The following is a 17941-nucleotide window of genomic DNA, read 5'->3' on the forward strand; positions in this document are numbered from 1 at the left end:
ACTCCATTCACCCCCACCGGATCCAAGACCACCTTCCCCCCTGTCATCACAGTCTTGGATTCAGGACAGTGTTGAAGTCTTCCCCCACAAACAGCCGATGAGAATGCAGGTCCAGAATCCTCCCCAGCAACCACCTCATAAATTCCACATCGTCCCAGTTCGGGGCATAAATATTCACCAATTCTACCGGTATTCCCTATAGTTTCCCACTAACCATGACATATCTCCCCCCTGGATCTGCCACTATATTCCCCACCCCGAACGCCACCTGCTTATTGTCCAAAATCGGCACCATCTTCATTTTAAGTCCAACCCTGAGTGGAGTACTTGCCCAACCCATCCCTTCCTCAATCTGATATGGTCCCTCACACCCGCCTTCGGTCACCTCGTGTGCAAACACACGCACCCACCGTCATCAACCTTCCTCATCCTCCATTTTAAAGGCCCCACCCCTGTCAGCAGTACTAACCCCCCTCCCCTCAGATCACCCAGCTCCCCCCACCTCCACTCCCCTTGCTAACTTTCAGCTCACGGAATCCATTTCCACGCATGGAATCAGGACCAGCGGCGGACACTGCGCCACGTATCCCCTACCTGCAGCCTTTGCCAGAGGCCCGCCCCGACCAGCTGAAGTCCTGACGGCATGCATCTAACATTGTCCTGCCGTTCGGGATACTCGGCTGTGGCGGCTGTGGACTCAGTCCGCGGCCGGCCACCATGGTCAGGGGCGAGCCGATCGGAGGGCAGGGGGGCCTCACACAGGACCGGGCTATTTTTGGGCGAGCAGTCCGGGTCGGGCACTATTTATGAAGCCATGCGCAGCCTCTGACCGAGAGGTGCGGGGGCCCGTAACTGCAGCTAAAGCTGCTAGATTCACGACGGGTCCCTGCTAGCCCCCTACAGGGCTATGAATTTTGGGCCATTAGGCGCTAATTTTTCTGGCGTAAAAGGCCCAGATTTTACAACGACATGGGGAGATAGTCCCAAAAACAAAGAATCCCAGCCCCATGTCTATCATAAACTCCACTGCCTCCTCCAAAGATCCAAAATACAGCTCCCGGCCCCCATAAGTCACCCACCAAATTACTCTCTGTCTCATCAGTAAGATAGATGTAAGTCACTTTGGCCCAAGCACCGATCCTTGAAGCATTCCACTGGTGCCACACTATCCATCCATCATTGGATTATATATCTGAATCTCTCCTCTCTGCAGCAATGTTTCTAATTGTTTCTCTAATCCATTTACATAACTCTTCATTCTTGACATGGTAAATAGAGTTGAACTGATGTTATTTGGCTCTTTTAATAACAAATTCATCATCAAGCACAATGCCATAACAATTAGATTGACTTTTCCTCTCCGTTGCAGACATAAGTCATAAAATTATGCATGGCTGCCAGATATAGTTATAATTGTGTTTCTGGAAATGTAAGTGGTAATAGAAGTAATAAAGTCAGAGGTTCTTTTGCCTCAGAGACTAGCTGCAAACCAAAAAGCTTGTTATTGCAATTAACCTGCAAAATGGATACAGCCGGTTTCTTGGGTAAAATACATGGATGTCCTGAGCTGAACCCAACAGACAAGGGTTGGCTTCAAGGCCAGGTGTCAGTGCGCCCTCTTGGATCATGAATCTGTCTGTTATGTGAATCGGCTTTTCACAGTTTTCGCCTTCACGGTCTAGTCACTTTCCAGCTGTTCACTGTTATCTGCAGTCAAAGTCATTTTGCCAATTTCTAATCTGAAAGTGCAGCAAATGTCCCAGGCGAGGGAGAAGTGCACCAAAGCTCTCCCCATTCCCAAAGAGAATCAGAGCCTGAAATATCAACAGTCTGCTCTCTCAATGGATGTTGATTGAGTTGCTGAATTTCTGGCTGCATCATTTAGAGCAGCACAGGAGCACAGTGGTTAGCACTATTGCTTCACAGCGCCACGGACTCGGGTTCGATTCCAGGCTTAGGTCACTGTCTCCATGGAATCTGCACGTCCTCCCTGAGTCCGCGTGGATTTCCTCCAGGTGCTCCGGTTTCCTCTCACAAGCACTGAAAGACGTGCTTGTTAGGTGAACTGGACATTCTGAATTCTCCCTCAGTGTACCCGAACAGGCGCCGTAGAGTGGTGACGAGGGGATTTTTGCAGTAATTTCATTGCAGTGTGTGGTAGTCACCACTGTTGTATATATATTACAGATGAGGTGTATTACTGTAAGGCTCCTGTACTACAGGTACGAGGGTAGATCCCTGCCTGCTGGCTTCGCCCAGTAGGCGGAGTATAAATGTGTGGGCTCTCCGAGCTGCAGCCATTTCGGCAGCAGCTGCAGAAAGCTACACATCTCAGCTTAATAAAGCCTCGCTTACACTCTACTCTCATCCCGTCGTAATTGATAGTGCATCAATTTATTAAGCAGAGATTTTAGAACGATGGATCTCCGCATCAAGGCAGATCGCCTGCAGCTGCACCCTCAAGCAGACAACGCCAAGTCGGCCTTCGCCCACTGGCGAGCTTGCTTTGAAGCCTACATTGAATCTGCGACAGAACCACCCACAGAGGCACAGAAACTCCAGTTCCTGTATACACGGCTGAGCTCCGATATCTTTCCCCTCATCCGGGACGCGCCTACCTATGCTGAGGCCATGGCGCTACTGAGGGAGAACTACACTCAGCAGACCAACAAAATCTATGCCAGGCACCTCCTGTCCACGCGGCATCAACTCCCCGGTGAGGCTGTGGAAGGTTTCTGGCATGCCCTGCACGCCCTGGCGAGGGACTGTGATTGCCAGGCCATTCCGGCCGTTGAACATTCCGAACTCCTAATTAGAGACGCTTGTGTTACGGGCATAGGGTCGGCGTACATCTTCCAGCGCCTCTTAGAAGGGGCTACCCTCGACCTCGCCGCGACCAAGAAACTCATGATCTCACTAACGGTTGCCTCCCGTAATGTATAAGCATACGTCCCCGCTCGCACGGCGGCCCCCTCGTGGACCCCACCAGCGAACACCCCATCGTTCACCCCACCAGCAACCGCCCCCAGCCAAACCCAAGCCTGCACCGCGCGGAAGCCAGCCGACCCCGGGGGACCCAAGTGCTACTTCTGCGGACAGAGAAAGCACCCCCGGCAGCGCTGCCCGGCGCGGAGCGCACTCTGCAAGGCCTGCGGGAAGAAAGGACATTTCGCTGCTGTGTGCCAGGCCCGCTCGATCGCCACTGTAACCAGGCACATTGTTCCTGCACCCCCACACGCGACCCGTGGGCGCCGCCATTTTCGCCCCCGCAACCCACGTGCGGCCCGTGGGCACCGCCATCTTTAATGCCGCCCGCCACATGCGCACCGTGGGCGCCGCCATCTTCCCTGCCTCAGGACCCCTGCTCGTCAGGCACCTAATCGGGCCGCTCATCGACTGCAACTGCCGCCGACCAGCCAGGGGCCTTCCAACACCAGCTACAGCTCGCCTCCATCACGATTGACCAGTCCCGGCCGCATAACCTCGCAACCGCGTCGACGACAGTAAAGGTCGATGGGCACAATACATCATGCCATCTTGACATCCAACCCGATAGGGTAAGGCGCTGCTCCCTCGCGGTGCACCCCATCACACAACAAATCTCCCTGGCCTTCGGATCCCACTCCGTGGCGATCCGGAGGTACTGCACCGCCACCCTCACCATCCAGGGCGTAGAGTTCAGCGGCTTCCTGCTCTCCGTCCTCCCCAACCTCTGCGCTGCCCTGCTACTCGGCCTGTACTTCCAGTGCAACCTCCAAAATCTATCTCTGAAATTCGGCGGGCCCCTACTACCCCTTACTGTATGCGGTCTCACACCCCTTAAGGTCGACCCGCCTTCTCTGTTTGCAAAACTCACCCCGGATCGCAAACCACCACCAGGAGCAGACGGTACAGTGCCCAGGCCAGGACCTTCATCAGGTCTGAGGTCCAGCAGCTGCTGCGGGAAGGTATTATCGAGGCCAGCAACAGCCCTTGGGGAGCCCAAGTGGTAGTTGTGAAAACTGGGGAGAAAAACAGGATGGTCGTTGACTACAGTCAGACCATCAATCAGGACACGCAGCTCGACGCGTACCCCCTCCCACGCATATCTGATATGGTCAACCAGATTGCACAGTACCGGGTCTTCTCGACAGTGGACCTGAAATCTGCCTATCACCAGCGTGTTCAGCGCCAACCGCTTAGCCATCCTCGGCTATGTGGTGCAAAATGGAGTTCTAGAGCCCGATCCCGATCGCATGCCCCTCCTCATGGAACTCCCCCTCCCCCACTGCCCCAAGGCCCTCAAACGATGCCTGGGGTTCTTCTCATACTACACCCAGTGGGTCCCTAACTATGCGGACAAGGCCTACCCACTCATTCACTCCACCACTTTCCCCCTGACGGCCGAGGCTCACAAGGCCTTCAACCGCATCAAGGCTGACATCGCCAACGCCACGACGCACGCTCCCCTTCCAAGTCAAGAGCGATGCATCAGATGTCGCTCTGCCCGCCACCCTCAACCAGGCAGGCAGGCCCATGGCATTCTTTTCACGCACCCTCCATGCCTCCAGAATTCGGCACTCCTCCATCGAGAAGGAGGCCCAAGCCATCGTAGAATCTGTGCGGCATTGGAGGCATTACCTGGCCGGCAGGAGATTCACTCTCCTCACTGACCAACGGTCAGTTGCCTTCATGTTCAATAACACACAGTGGGGCAAGATCAAAAATAATAAAATCTTGAGGTGGAAGATCGAGCTCTCCGCCTACAATTACGAGATTTTGTAACACCCCGGTGGGTGCACCCTGGATGCACTATCCAAGGTACATGTCCCAGCGCACAACTGGACCGACTCCAGACCCTACACGACGATCACTGTCATCCAGGGGTCACCCGTTTCTTTCACTTCATAAAGGCCCGCAACCTGCCCTACTCCATTGAGGTCAGGGCTCTCACCAGAGACTGCCAGTTCTGCACGGAGTGCAAACCGCACTTCTACCGGCCAGACCACGTGCATCTAGTGAAGGCCTCCCGCCCCTTTGAATGCCTCAGCATGGATTTCAAAGGGCCCCTCCCCTCCACCGATCAAAACACGTACTTCCTTAACGTGGTCGACGAATACGCCAGATTCCCCTTCGCCGTCCCATGCCCCGATATGGCGTCTGCCACAGTCATCAAAACACTCAACACCATCTTCGCCCTGTTCGGTTTCCCCGCCTACATCCACAGCGACCGGGGATCCTCCTTTATGAGTGATGAGCTGCGTCAGTACCTGCTCAGCAAGGGCATCACCTCGAGCAGGACGACCAGCTACAACCCCCGGGGAAACGGGCAGGTGGAGCGGGAGAATGGGACGATCTGGAAGGCCGTCCAACTGGCCCTACGGTCCAAAACTCTCCCAGTCTCCCGTTGGCAGGAGTTCCTCCCTGACGCCCTTCACTCCATCCGATCGCTACTTTGCACTGCGACTAATGCAACCCCCCTTGAATGTCTCCTTGCCTTCCCTAGGAAGTCCACCTCCGGGGTTTCGCTCCCAACGTGGCTGGCAGCTCCAGGACCCGTTCTCCGAAAGCACGTGCAGCTCCACAAGGCGGACCCGTTGGTCGAGAGGGTACAGCTACTCCATGCAAACCAGCAGTACGCCGGCGTACCCCGACGGCTGCCAAGACACAGTCTCCCTCAGGGACCTGGCACCAGCTGGTTCCCCACCACCCCCCCCCCCCCCCCCCCCCCCCCCGCCCTGGCGCCACCCTTCCTCCCCCCAGCACACCTCACCACAGCCCCCACTCCAGGACGATCCGTCCTCCCCTTGGTCCCACCCGGGGATGAAGATGAGGTCTACACGCTCCCGGAGTCACCGGCGACCGAGCCGGCGCCTGCATCGCCACCGGGACTGCGGCGCTCACAACGGAGGATCAAGGCGCCCGATCGTCTGAATTTGTGAACATTTCCCAAAATGTTAACCTTAAAATGCATGTAAATAGTTTCTCCACCAGCCCCGCTGGACTCTTTTTTTAACAGGGGGTGAATGTGGTAGTCACCACTGTTGTATATATCACATACGAGATGTAATACGGTAAGGCTCCTGTACTACAGGTACGAGGGTAGATCCCTGCCTGCTGGCTCCACCCAGTAGGCAGAGTATAAATGTGTGGGCTCTCCGAGCTGCAGCCATTTTGGCAGCAGCTGCGGGAGGCTACACACCCCTGCATAATAAAGCCTCAATTACACTCTACTCTCGTCTCGTCGTAATTGATAGTGCATCACAGTGTTAATGTAGGCCTACTGTGACACTAGTAAAGATTCTTATTATTGTTTTTGCCCCAGTGAGAACCATAGATTGGAGTGTATGCATGGATCTTTGAACCATCAAAACATTCTTCCAGAAACAGGAGTCAACTTATAAACTGAATGTTGGCATAGACGGTTGCCATGTTGAAATGCGACAAAAACACACCGTTAATTCAAATTAAATCAAGGTGACATTCTGTATTAGATTAATTAATTCTACAATTCTAAAAAGCATACCTTTAACCACAATCAAAACATTTTTCAGTGGTTAGCACTGGGACAGCGGTGCTGAGGACCCGGGTTCGAATCCCGGCCCTGGGTCACTGTCGTATAGAGTTTGCACATTCTCCCCATGTCTGCGTGGGTTTCACCCCCACAATCCAAAGATGTGCAGGTTAGGTGGATTGGCCAAGCTAAATTGTCCCTTAATTGGAGAAGAAATTATTGGGTACTCTAAATTAAAAAAAAACATTTTTCAAAATCCAAATCCAAATCCAAAGGTTGAATGACAGATGTAAAAATCCCCTGGTACAACTGTAATGTGAGTATTATTCAATCATAGGTGCTTCTTTTTCACACTGGTTATATTGAATCTGAATATGTCCTACACAAATAAGCTGCATTCTTTCCAGAGGTCATCAATACACCTATTCCACACATTACCCACAGCTTCACTCCATACTAAATTGCTGTCATGGACATGCACAAAAGCTCCTGCAGCAAACTTAATGTTCAATAATATTTTACATTTGAAAATTACAGTAGACTTTAATTTCCTTCAGTTGGCCATGTAGGCTAGTACCACTGCCAATCGCGCCCACTTTCTTTTTTAATAAATTTAGAGTACACAATTTTTTCCAATTAAGGGGCAATTTAGCATGGCCAATCCACTAACCTGCCCATCTTTGGGTTGTGGGGGTGAAACCCACGCAGACACCGGGAGCAACGGGTACGCAAACTCCACACAGACAGTGACCCAGGGGCCGGATTCAAACCCGGGTCCTCAGCGCCGTAGGCAGCAGTGCTAACCACTGCGCCTCCGTGCCGCCTTACTTTCTGTTTTCGAACCTTTCCACTCCACATTTCAGCTGCTGCGCATATCGAAATTTCATTCATGCTGCTGATGTCTGATAATGGGTACTCGTGTTCTTGCTATTGCCTGATAATGAATGGCTGGAAATTTGTAATTTTGCCATTAAGGTCTTTTGGTGGTCTCTGAGCGCTCTTAGTTCCATTTTTGTTCCATAAAGTGGTTACACCAGCCAGCTGCTGCTCTTCAATTTTGTGCTGGACTCAGGGTCTGACTTAAGCGCATTTGTACACAAGGCATCTCTGGGGACAATGTAACCATTCTGACAGGTCCCGAGGACCCATTCCAATACTTGCTTCCCAAGGTCAGGCTAAAGGCACATTTGGTCTTGTACATCTTCCTCAGGACAGATTCCTTCTTTTTCCATTCTCGCACCAGTTCATCCCGACATCGAATTCCCTCGCAACAGCACATTTATTTGATGAGTCAGCAAATGTTGTGACTTTTAGCTTGAAACCAGCTTCATACTTCTTTCTTTTCGCCATGCACGGTCTGCTCGGTGTGGCCGTGTCTTCAGTTCCCAAGTATCTTCTTGGCAGCATGGTCCCAGGTCACCTGGTTGATCTCATGCAGCAGCTTATAAGTCGACTAAAACTTGCATTTCTAATGTGCAAAAAACTGAGGCCAATTCCTGATGCGAACATTTCTGATCAGAAAAGTGGGGGCCAACATATAAATTGAAAATAGGCCCAAATATGATTCCTGGTACTGGACAAATGGGGTCATCTTATATGCCACAATCTACAGTGTTTTGCTGGAGCTCGTTCATAGTGAATCTACTTGCACATGGGCCACTGCATTTACAGTAATGAATGAACATAGAACATAGAACAGTATAGCACAGACCAGGCCCTTCGGCCCTCGATGTTGTGCCGAGCAATGATCACCCTACTCAAACCCACGTATCCACCCTATACCCGTAACCCAACAACCCTCCCCCCTTAACCTTACTTTTTAGGACACTACGGGCAATTTAGCATGGCCAATCCACCTAACCCGCACATCTTTGGATTGTGGGAGGAAACCGGAGCACCCGGAGGAAACCCACACACACACGGGGAGGACGTGCAGACTCCGCAGACAGTGACCCAGCCGGGAATCGAACCTGGGACCCTGGAGCTGTGAAGCATTTATGCTAACCACCATGCTACCGTGCTGCCCCCTAAATAAGACCATAAGACCATAAGACATAGGAGTGGAAGTAAGGCCATTCGGCCCATCGAGTCCACTCCACCATTCAATCATGGTTGATTTCAACTCCATTTACCCGCTCTCTCCCCATAGCCCTTAATTCCTCGAGAAATCAAGAATTTATCAATTTCTGTCTTAAAGACACTCAATGTCCCGGCCTCCACCGCCCTCTGTGGCAATGAATTCCACAGACCTACCACTCTCTGGCTGAAGAAATTTCTCCTCATCTCTGTTCTAAAGTGACTCCCTTTTATTCTAAGGCTGTGCCCCCGCGTCCTAGTCTCCCCTGCTAATGGAAACAACTTCCCTACGTCCATCCTATCCAAGCTGCTCTAAAGTAACTGAGGCCACTTTCCCCAAACCAACATCTCTCTCTCTATGCGGCATCCTCATTGTCCGAGGCTGGCTTATTCCACGATATTACTAAGGGACAAAACAAGGACATAAACTACTCCAGCCGTACAGGGATTGAGCCCATTTGGCCAACTGAGCTAACCAATTCCCTAAAATTAACACAACAGGCTGAAAGGACAATTGTTCTTACTCAGACATGTATCAACTGGATGTTTCACAGAATTGTTACGGAGTGGAAGGAGGCCATTCGGCCCGTCATGCCTCCAGCAGATTAGCATTATGGCTTTATGCCATTCTCCTGCACTTTCTCCGTAACTGTGAGTTTACAGCGATATGCTAAAAATGTGCTGAAGATTGGTCAGAAATTAGAAACTCCATTTTCCTAACTCAAAATGACTTCACTGAACCAGATTGGTATAATTTTCAGGATATAAAAATTTTTCCCCAGATATTTTCCCTCTCAAAATTGGCTTGAGTTTTTAAAATTGGCTTTTTGTCCATCCCAGAGAACCACGTGACTTTTGGTGGGGTAGCAAGTGTAGAAATTGCCGTGCCCAATTTTGAGGGTTGAGGAACCTGGGGATATTTTCCTGGCTATCATTGTGTTCCAGTAGGAGTTTGGCTCTATTTGAACGAGCGGGGGACACAGTCTCATGTGGTTCTTCAGAGCATAATTAAAGCCATTCTGTTACATGAGAGAGAGGGGAAACCCACCTTCTTCTTACTTCATTGACAGTCCCTGGGGATCTAGGATGACTTGCTTTCATTCCAGTTCAATACGTTTTGAGATGGCTGAAAAGTTAATTGTGTAATCTGCTGACCCTGCCGCATGCAGGGAGGATGGTGCTTGAAGGGTCAGGAATGGTTTGAAGGCTCTCTCCAATACCTCAACTTCGACTCTGTATATTCTCAATGAAGTGACTCGATGTTTCGGTGCCATCCCAAATAACCCTTCTCTGTGTTGGTCGGTCACAGGCTGCAGACTCCCATGAATCGACAGGGATGCTTGGCTCTTCGGGGCTGCTTTGAGGACATCCCTACACACTTTCGGGAAACCCATCACCTCTGTGCTCATTGACCGGGATCAGCTCCCGGTTAACGCCTCGTTTTTAAAATTTGCATCCTTGTTTTCAAATCCCTCCATAGCCTTGCTATCTCTGTACTGGAATCACCTCCAGGCCTCCACCCCTCTGGGATATCTATGCTCCTCCAATTCTGGCCTCTTGAGAATGCCTGATTTTAACTACTCTTTATTATTGTCGGCTCTGCCCTCAACTGCCAAGGTCTTGTTCATTGGGATAACCGCTCCACACATCATCACTCCTTTGCCTCTCTTCCTCCTTCCTTCAAGTCACTCCTTAAATCCTATCTCTTTGGCTATGATTTTTGTCTTCTACTTTAGTATCTCCTTAAGTGGCTTGCTGTCAAGTGTTCGATAACAGGCCTGTGAAGCATCTTGGGATGTTTTACTATGTTAAAGGCACAAGCTAACTGCAAGCTGTTATTGTATGCCTTCTGACATTTAAAGAGTCTAGATTTAATGGAAACATTTCTAAGTGCTTTTCACAGTAACTTCATTTGAAGCCTACTCGTGACAATAAGCGATTTTCATGAGACTTCCGGTGGCTGTGATGGAGTAGGAAGCCATACATTTGGGAGCTCCCGTTTTAAAGAGACTTTTCGGCTCTTTTGAGAGCCCAAAACGGAAATTTTTCGACGTCTCTCGGTGGGGGAAGGTGTGCTGAACAACTTTCCCCGCAGTCCATGCCTCGAACTCGGAGTGGAAAGGGGGAACAAACGGCAGCAGCTCCTCAGAAAAAACGGGGGAAGGAATCCAAGATGGCTGCCGGAGGAGCCCCAGAGGAGTGGAGGCTGTGGGCCCAGGAGCAACAAGCTGCTCTCCTGCGCTGCTTCACAGACTTCAAGGCTGAGGTACTGAGCTCTCTGCAGGAAACGAACAGAAGGCTGTCAGAGATTCAGTCCACCCAGGGTGCTGCCATCAAGGAGTTGCAGACGCAGGCCACTGAACGAGAGGAGGAGGCCGTGGTCCTCGTGAGTAAGGTGGAGGGGCACGAGGCACTCCACAAGAAGTGGCAGGAACGCTTCGAGGAGCTTGATCACCGCATGAGGCGGAAAAACCTGCGGATCCTGGGCCTTGCGGAAGGGCTAGAGGGGTCGGACCTGACAGCCTACGTGGTTGTGATGCTGAACTCGCTAGTGGGGGCCGGGTCTTTCCATTTGCCCTTGGAGCTGAAGGGAGCGCACAGGGTGCTGGCCAGGAGGCCTAAGGAAGATGAACCCCCGCGTGCGGTGCTGGTGAGGTTGCACCGGTTCAGTGATCGGGAGTGCGTGCTGCGCTGGGCCAAGAAGGTGAAGAGCAGCAAGTGGGAGAATGGGGTAGTACGGATCTACCAGGATTGGAGTGCGGAGGTGGCTAAGCGGCGGTCCGGATTTAATCGGATGAAAGAGGTGCTTTATAGAAAAAAGATAAAGTTCGGAATGTTGCAGCCCGCGCGCCTGTGGGTAACTTATTCGGACCGGCACCATTATTTCGATTCCCCGGAGGAGGCGTGGGCCTTCGTGCGGACGGAGAAACTGGACTTGAACTAGGGGTTGGGGGTTGCGAGGTCGGCTGTAATATATTAGTGCTGGATTCTGCTGTTGCTGTGTTCTCTTTTTCTTCTGTTTTTCTCTTCTTGTCTTAGTACTTTTGCAATTTTGATATGGTTATTTACGGAGGGGTTGTTCTGCTATGTTTTTGTTTTTGTGCTGCGGGGCATTGTTTGGGCTGTGTATCTTGCGGGGAGGGTCGGGGGGGTTTGTTGTATTCTATGTCGGGTTGGGGGTATGGAGTGGGGCTGGTATTTGGGAGCTGCATCAGAAGGGTGTGGTGGGGCAGTGCAAAAGCGCGGGCTTTCCTCTGGTTTCCCGCGCTGCGGGGCTGGGGGGTGGAGACGGTGACGGGGGAGACGGGGCCTTAACTGGTTCTTCCCCGCGCTGGAGCGGTGCCTGGAGGAGGGATAGATTGGGGGATGATCCCACTTCGGGAGGGGTCGGGCTATTGGCGGGAGTTTCCGGGGTCAGCAGAAGTTAGCTGACCCACGGAAGTACAATGGAGGATGGTTCGCGGCTGGGAGGGTTCCTAGCCTTGGGGGGGGGGGGAATACAGGGTTGCTGCTGGTAGGGTCAAGAAGGAGCTGGGGGGGGGCTGGGGGGACAGAGGTGGGGTGTTGTCGCTATGGGGACTGGGTCGGGCAGGGGTTGCTGGCCTGGGGCGGGCAGTCGATGGGCTATGGCTAGCCGACGGGGGAGGGGGGCGGGACGCCCTCTGATCCGGTTGGTCACTTGGAATGCGAGAGGGTTGAATGGGCCGGTGAAGCGGTCAAGGGTACTGGCTCACCTGAAGGGGCTAAAGGCAGATGTGGCAATGCTTCAGGAGACCCAACTGAAGGTGGCGGACCAGGTCCGCCTGAGGAAGGGATGGGTGGGGCAGGTTTTCCACTCTGGGTTGCATGTGAAGAACCGGGGAGTGGCGATTCTGGTGGGGAAAAATGTGTTGTTTGAGGCATCGGAGGTGGTGGCGGATAAGGGGGGTAGGTATGTTATGGTTAGGGGCAGGCTACAAGGAGAGAAGGTGGTACTGGCTAGTGTGTATGCCCCAAATTGGGACGATGCGGGCTTTATGAGGCCTATGTTGGGACGGATCCCGGATCTGGAGGCGGGAGGTCTGATCATAGGGGGGGGGACTTTAATACGGTGTTGGATCCTTCACTGGATCGGTCCAGCTCTAGGACGGGTAGGAGGCCGGCGGCGGCCAAGGTACAGAGATGGTTTATGGATCAGATGGGTGGAGTGGATCCATGGAGGTTTGTGAGGCCGAGGGCACGCGAGTACTCTTTCTTCTCCCACGTACATAGGGTCTACTCTCGGATAGATTTCTTCGTGATGAGTAGGGGACTGATTCCGAGAGTAGAGGAGGCCGAGTATTCGGCCATCGCAATCTCCGACCACGCTCCGCATTGGATAGAGTTGGAGATGGGAGAGGTGCGGGACCAACGTCCGTTGTGGCGGTTGGATGTGGAGTTGTTGGCGGAGGACGAGGTGTGTAGGAGGGTCCGGGCAAGTATTGAGGGGCACCTCGAGGTGAATGATACGGGGGAGGTTCAGGTGGGGGTGGTCTGGGAAGCCCTGAAGGCAGTAATTCGTGGGGAGCTGATATCCATCCGGGCACACAGGGAGAGGAGCGAGAGGAGAGAGAGGGATAGACTGGTGGGAAAGATGCTGTAGGTAGACAGGAGGTATGCAGAGGCACCAGAGGAGGGACTGTTGGGGGAGAGGCGCAGCTTGCAGGCTAAATTTGATTTGCTGACCACTAGAAAGGCGGAGGCACAGTGGAAGAAGGCACAAGGGGCAGTGTACGAACATGGTGAAAAGGCGAGTAGGATGCTGGCTCATCAGCTCCGCAAGCGGGATGCGGCTAAGGAGATTGCTGGAGTGAGAGACAAGAGTGGGAATGTGGTGCGGAAGGGGGTAGAGGTGAATGAGGTCTTCAAGGACTTTTACGGGGAACTGTACCGGTCGGAGCTAACGGGGGAGAGGGGGGGAATGGAGAGGTTCCTTGACAGGCTTTCTTTCCGGAAGGTGCAGGAGGAGAAGGTGGAGGGGCTGGGTGCGCCGATTGAGCTGGAGGAGCTAGTTAAGGGGATCGGGCAGATGCAGTCAGGGAAGGCACCGGGGCCGGATGGGTTCCCGGTGGAATTTTATAAAACGTTTGTGGACCTAGGTGGAATTTTATAAAAAGTTTGTGGACCTAGTGGGCCCTTGCTGGTGCGGACACTCAATGAAGCGTGGGAAGGGGGGACTTTGCCCCCGACGATGTCGCGGGCGCTGATCTCGTTAATTTTAAAGAAGGACAAGGACCCCCAGCAGTGTGGTTCATACAGGCCCATATCTCTCCTCAACGTGGATGCTAAGGTGCTGGCAAAATTCCTGGCCACCAGGATAGAGGACTGTGTGCCAGGGGTTGTACACGAGGACCAGACAGGTTTTGTGAAGGGAAGGCAGCTGAACACGAATGTGCGGAGATTGCTGAATGTCATCATGATGCCGGCGATTGAGGGGGAGGCAGAGATAGTGGTGGCGCTGGATGCGGAGAAGGCCTTCGATGGAGTGGGGGTACCTCTGGGAGGTGTTGGGGAGGTTTGGATTTGGTGAAGGGTTCATTAGATGGGTAAGGCTGCTATATGAGGCCCCGATGGCGTGCGTGGCCACGAATAGGAGGAAGTCGGAGTACTTCCGGCTTTACTGAAGGACCAGGCAGGGTTGCCCCCTGTCCCCCTTGTTGTTTGCACTGGCAATCGAGCCGCTGGCGATGGCGTTGAGAGATTCAGAGAGGTGGAGAGGCTTGGTGCGAGGTGGAGAGGAACATAGGGTGTCGTTGTATGCTGACGACCTGTTACTGTATGTGGCGGACCCGGTGGGAGAGATGCCGGGTGTGATGGAGCTGCTAGCTGAGTTTGGGACCTTTTCAGGTTATGAATTAAATTTAGGCAAGAGCGAGGTGTTTGTGGTGCACCCTGGAGACCAGGAGGAAGGAATTGGTAGGCTCCCGCTTAGGCGGGCAGGGGAGAGCTTTAGGTACCTGGGGGTGCAGGTGGCCAGGGACTGGGGGACTCTTCACAAGCATAACTTCACCAGACTTGTAGATCAGATGGAGGAGGAGTTCAAGAGGTGAGACATGCTGCCATTGGCGGGGAGGGTACAGTCCGTCAAAATGACGGTGCTTCCGAGGTTCTTGTTCCTCTTGTGCCTGCCCATATTTATCCCCAGGGCCTTCTTTAGGAGAGTGACTAGCAGTATTTTGAGCTTTGTGTGGGCACATGGGACTACAAGAGTGAAGAGGGTGTTCCTGGAGCGAGGAAGGGATAGAGACGGGCTGGCGCTGCCCAACCTTCTGGGGTACTATTGGGCAGCCAATGTGTCAATGGTGCGTAAATGGGTGATGGAGGGGGGAGGGGCGGCGTGGAAAAGAATGGAGATGGCGTCATGTAGAGGTACGAGCCTGGGTGCCATGGCAACGGCACCGTTGCCGCTCTCCCCTAAGAGGTTTACCACGAGCCCGGTGGTGGCGGCGACCCTAAGAATCTGGGGACAGTGGAGACGGCATCGGGGGGGAAACAGGGGGCTCGATGGAGGCTCCACTGGGTGGCAACCACCGGTTCATCCCGGGGAACACGGATGGGGGATTTAAGGGGTGGCAAAGGGCGGGCATCAGCAAATTGAGGGACCTGTTTATTGGCGGGAGGTTTGCGGGCCTGGGGGAACTGGAAGATAAATTTGGCCTTCCCCAAGGGAACATGTTCAGATACCTGCAGGTAAAGGCGTTTGCTAGGCGACAGGTAGAGGGATTCCCTTTGCTGCCCTCGCAGGGCACGATGGACAGAGTGCTTTCGGGGGTGTGGGTCAGAGAGGGGAAGGTGTCTGACATCTATAAGATAATGCAGGAGGTGGAGGAGTCGTCAGTGGAGGAGCTGAAGGCTAAATGGGAGGAGGAACTCGGGGAGCAGATAGAGGACAGGACTTGGGCGGATGCCTTGGAAAGAGTTAACTCTTCCTCCTCATGTGCGAGGCTTAGTCTCATCCAATTTAAGGTGCTGCACCGGGCCCACATGTCCGGGACTAGGATGAGTAGGTTCTTTGGGGGTGAGGACAGGTGCACCAGATGTCCGGGGAGTCCAGCGAACCACGCCCATATGTTCTGGGCATGCCCAGCACTGGAAGAATTCTGGAAGGGGGTGGCGGGGACAGTGTTGAGGGTGGTTGGATCCAGGGTCAAACCAGGGTGGGGACTCGCGATCTTTGGAGCTGCGGTAGAGCCGGGAGTGCAGGAGGCGAAAGAGGCCGGTGTCCTGGCCTTTGCGTCCCTAGTAGCCCGCCGAAGGATTCTGTTACAGTGGAAGGATGCAAGGCCCCCAAGCGTGGAGACCTGGATCAGTGACATGGCGGGATTTATAAAATTGGAAAGGGTAAAATTTGCCCTGAGAGGATCAATACAAGGGTTCTATAAATGATGGCAGCCTTTTCTGGACTTCCTGGCTCAGAGATAGGTAACTTGGTCAATAGTAGCAGCAATAAGCGATTTTCATTTCATTTTCATTTCAAGTGTCATTTTGGGCGCCACTGGTGAGGTCTTTCTCCACACCATGTTGGCAGGATCGCGGCCTGTATTTAACTGCATTTACTGCCGAAATGAGCCGCCATGAGCTTCTCGCCAAGACTTGCCATCTGATTCGCTGGATTCAAGCCGCAGCTTCTCGCCGTGAACAAGAGGGAGTTGCTCTGAAGTGGTCCCTCGCCACGCACTTCCAGTCAACATATAAGCATGGCATTGTGCAGGCATGCTCTTCACCTTGGCAATGCCGACCTGACCAGGCTTCTCGATGCTGTGAATGCGAGACGGAGCATCCTGTTCCCCCGAGGGAATCAGAGGACCAGCAGCAGGGTCAGCAATGCCGCCTGGGAGGCAGTAACAGCGGCTGTCAGTTCGGGCATATTATCAGGAGGACTGCTGTCCAGTGTCGGAAGAAGACCAGCGGTCTCCACTGAGCTGTAAGGGTAAGTTACCACCTCTCTCTTGGTATCAGTTCTGCCTGCCACCCCTCGAATTCCCAGATATCCCCCCCCCCCCCCCCCCCCACCCCACAAATCACTGGCTGACACATTGCACCCTCCCACATTCGATCCTCATGCTTGTTCCTCTAAATCCCCTGGCACACATCAGCACAACCCCTTCTTGTCTGGGTGCGGTGCCGACATATGCCACGTGCTATAGACACCCCTGACCGATTAAGCATGTGGCTCACAATGTCCTCTCTTTGTCCCCGCAGGAGAAGATAGCCCATAATAAGGGGGAAAGGGCTAAGACGGGGGACGGAGTCCCAGAGATCCGAGTCCTCACCCCCTATGAGGAATGGGCCCTGGAGATCACGGGTTGACCGAGGACAGAGTAGTCACCAATAGCGAGGTTGGCCTGTGCCAGAGAGGTGAGGATCCATTGCCCCTTCACCCAGATGACTTGTCTCAAGTGAGTTGTTCATGTCAGTAAAAATGATCCTTCCCTCTCACTGACTGTGGTGAATGTATTTCACACTGTATTGTATTGTATGGTATTGTGTCCTTGTGGGCTCTGTCTGTGAGCCGTTGCGCGGCTCTGCCCATAGGGGGAGATGAGGAGCTTGTACAGGGCTCCACCCTCGGCTCCGCCCATGGCCCCTCACACTACCAGAAGTATAAAGTGCTGCAGTCGTGTGAGCCAGACCTCAGTTCTTCTGGTCGCAGGCAGGCTCAGTTGTAAGTCTATTAAAACCACAGTTTACTTCCAATCGTGTTCCAAGTGAATTGATGGTCAAATCAATTTAATAGTCTTAGAAAACTTGAAGAAAACTACTATGGAATCAGCCCTCAAACCTGATCGACTAGAACTCGAACCGCAGGCTGCAGAGGTGAAGGAAATCTTCCTACACTGGCTTTGGTGTTTCAAGGCCTACCTGGCTGAATCGATCACCTCCGAGACTACAGAGGAGCAGAAACTCAGCCTACTGCACGCACGGGTGAGCCATCGCATCTCTACGCAACTCAATTGTACCGACTCCTATACTGAGGCCTTTGCTATGCTCGACCGATTGTACGTGCGGCCGGTAAACGAGGTCTATGCGCGGCACAGTTTCACTACCCGCCGCCAGCACCCCGCAGAGTCGCTAGAGGACTTCCTGCGCAACTTAAAATCGAACCTGATCGACTAGAACTGCAACTTTCAGGCTGTAACGGCCTCCCAGCATATGAAACTCGCTGTCCATGATGTGTACGTTGCGGGGCTCCGGTCTAACTATGTGCACCAGCGACTACTCGAGAAAGGGGCCCAGAACTTGGAGGACACAGTAGAGCTAGCAACTACTATGGAGGTCACGTTCCGAAGTCTAAACTCATTCCCCGCGGACCAAGCGACCCCATCGTGGACCCCCGACCAGCGATTGCCCGAG

The 17941-nt window shown here is 53.1% G+C and overlaps 1 protein-coding gene across 4 annotated transcripts in view; it reads right to left on the bottom strand.

The window, feature by feature from the left end:
* LOC119962123 (high affinity cGMP-specific 3',5'-cyclic phosphodiesterase 9A) overlaps positions 1-17941 on the bottom strand; it is a 162784-nt gene that overhangs the window by 128976 nt on the left and 15867 nt on the right. The window lies entirely within an intron of this gene.

This window comes from Scyliorhinus canicula, chromosome 2 (genome assembly GCF_902713615.1).
Source record: "Scyliorhinus canicula chromosome 2, sScyCan1.1, whole genome shotgun sequence".
Taxonomy (NCBI): domain Eukaryota; kingdom Metazoa; phylum Chordata; class Chondrichthyes; order Carcharhiniformes; family Scyliorhinidae; genus Scyliorhinus; species Scyliorhinus canicula.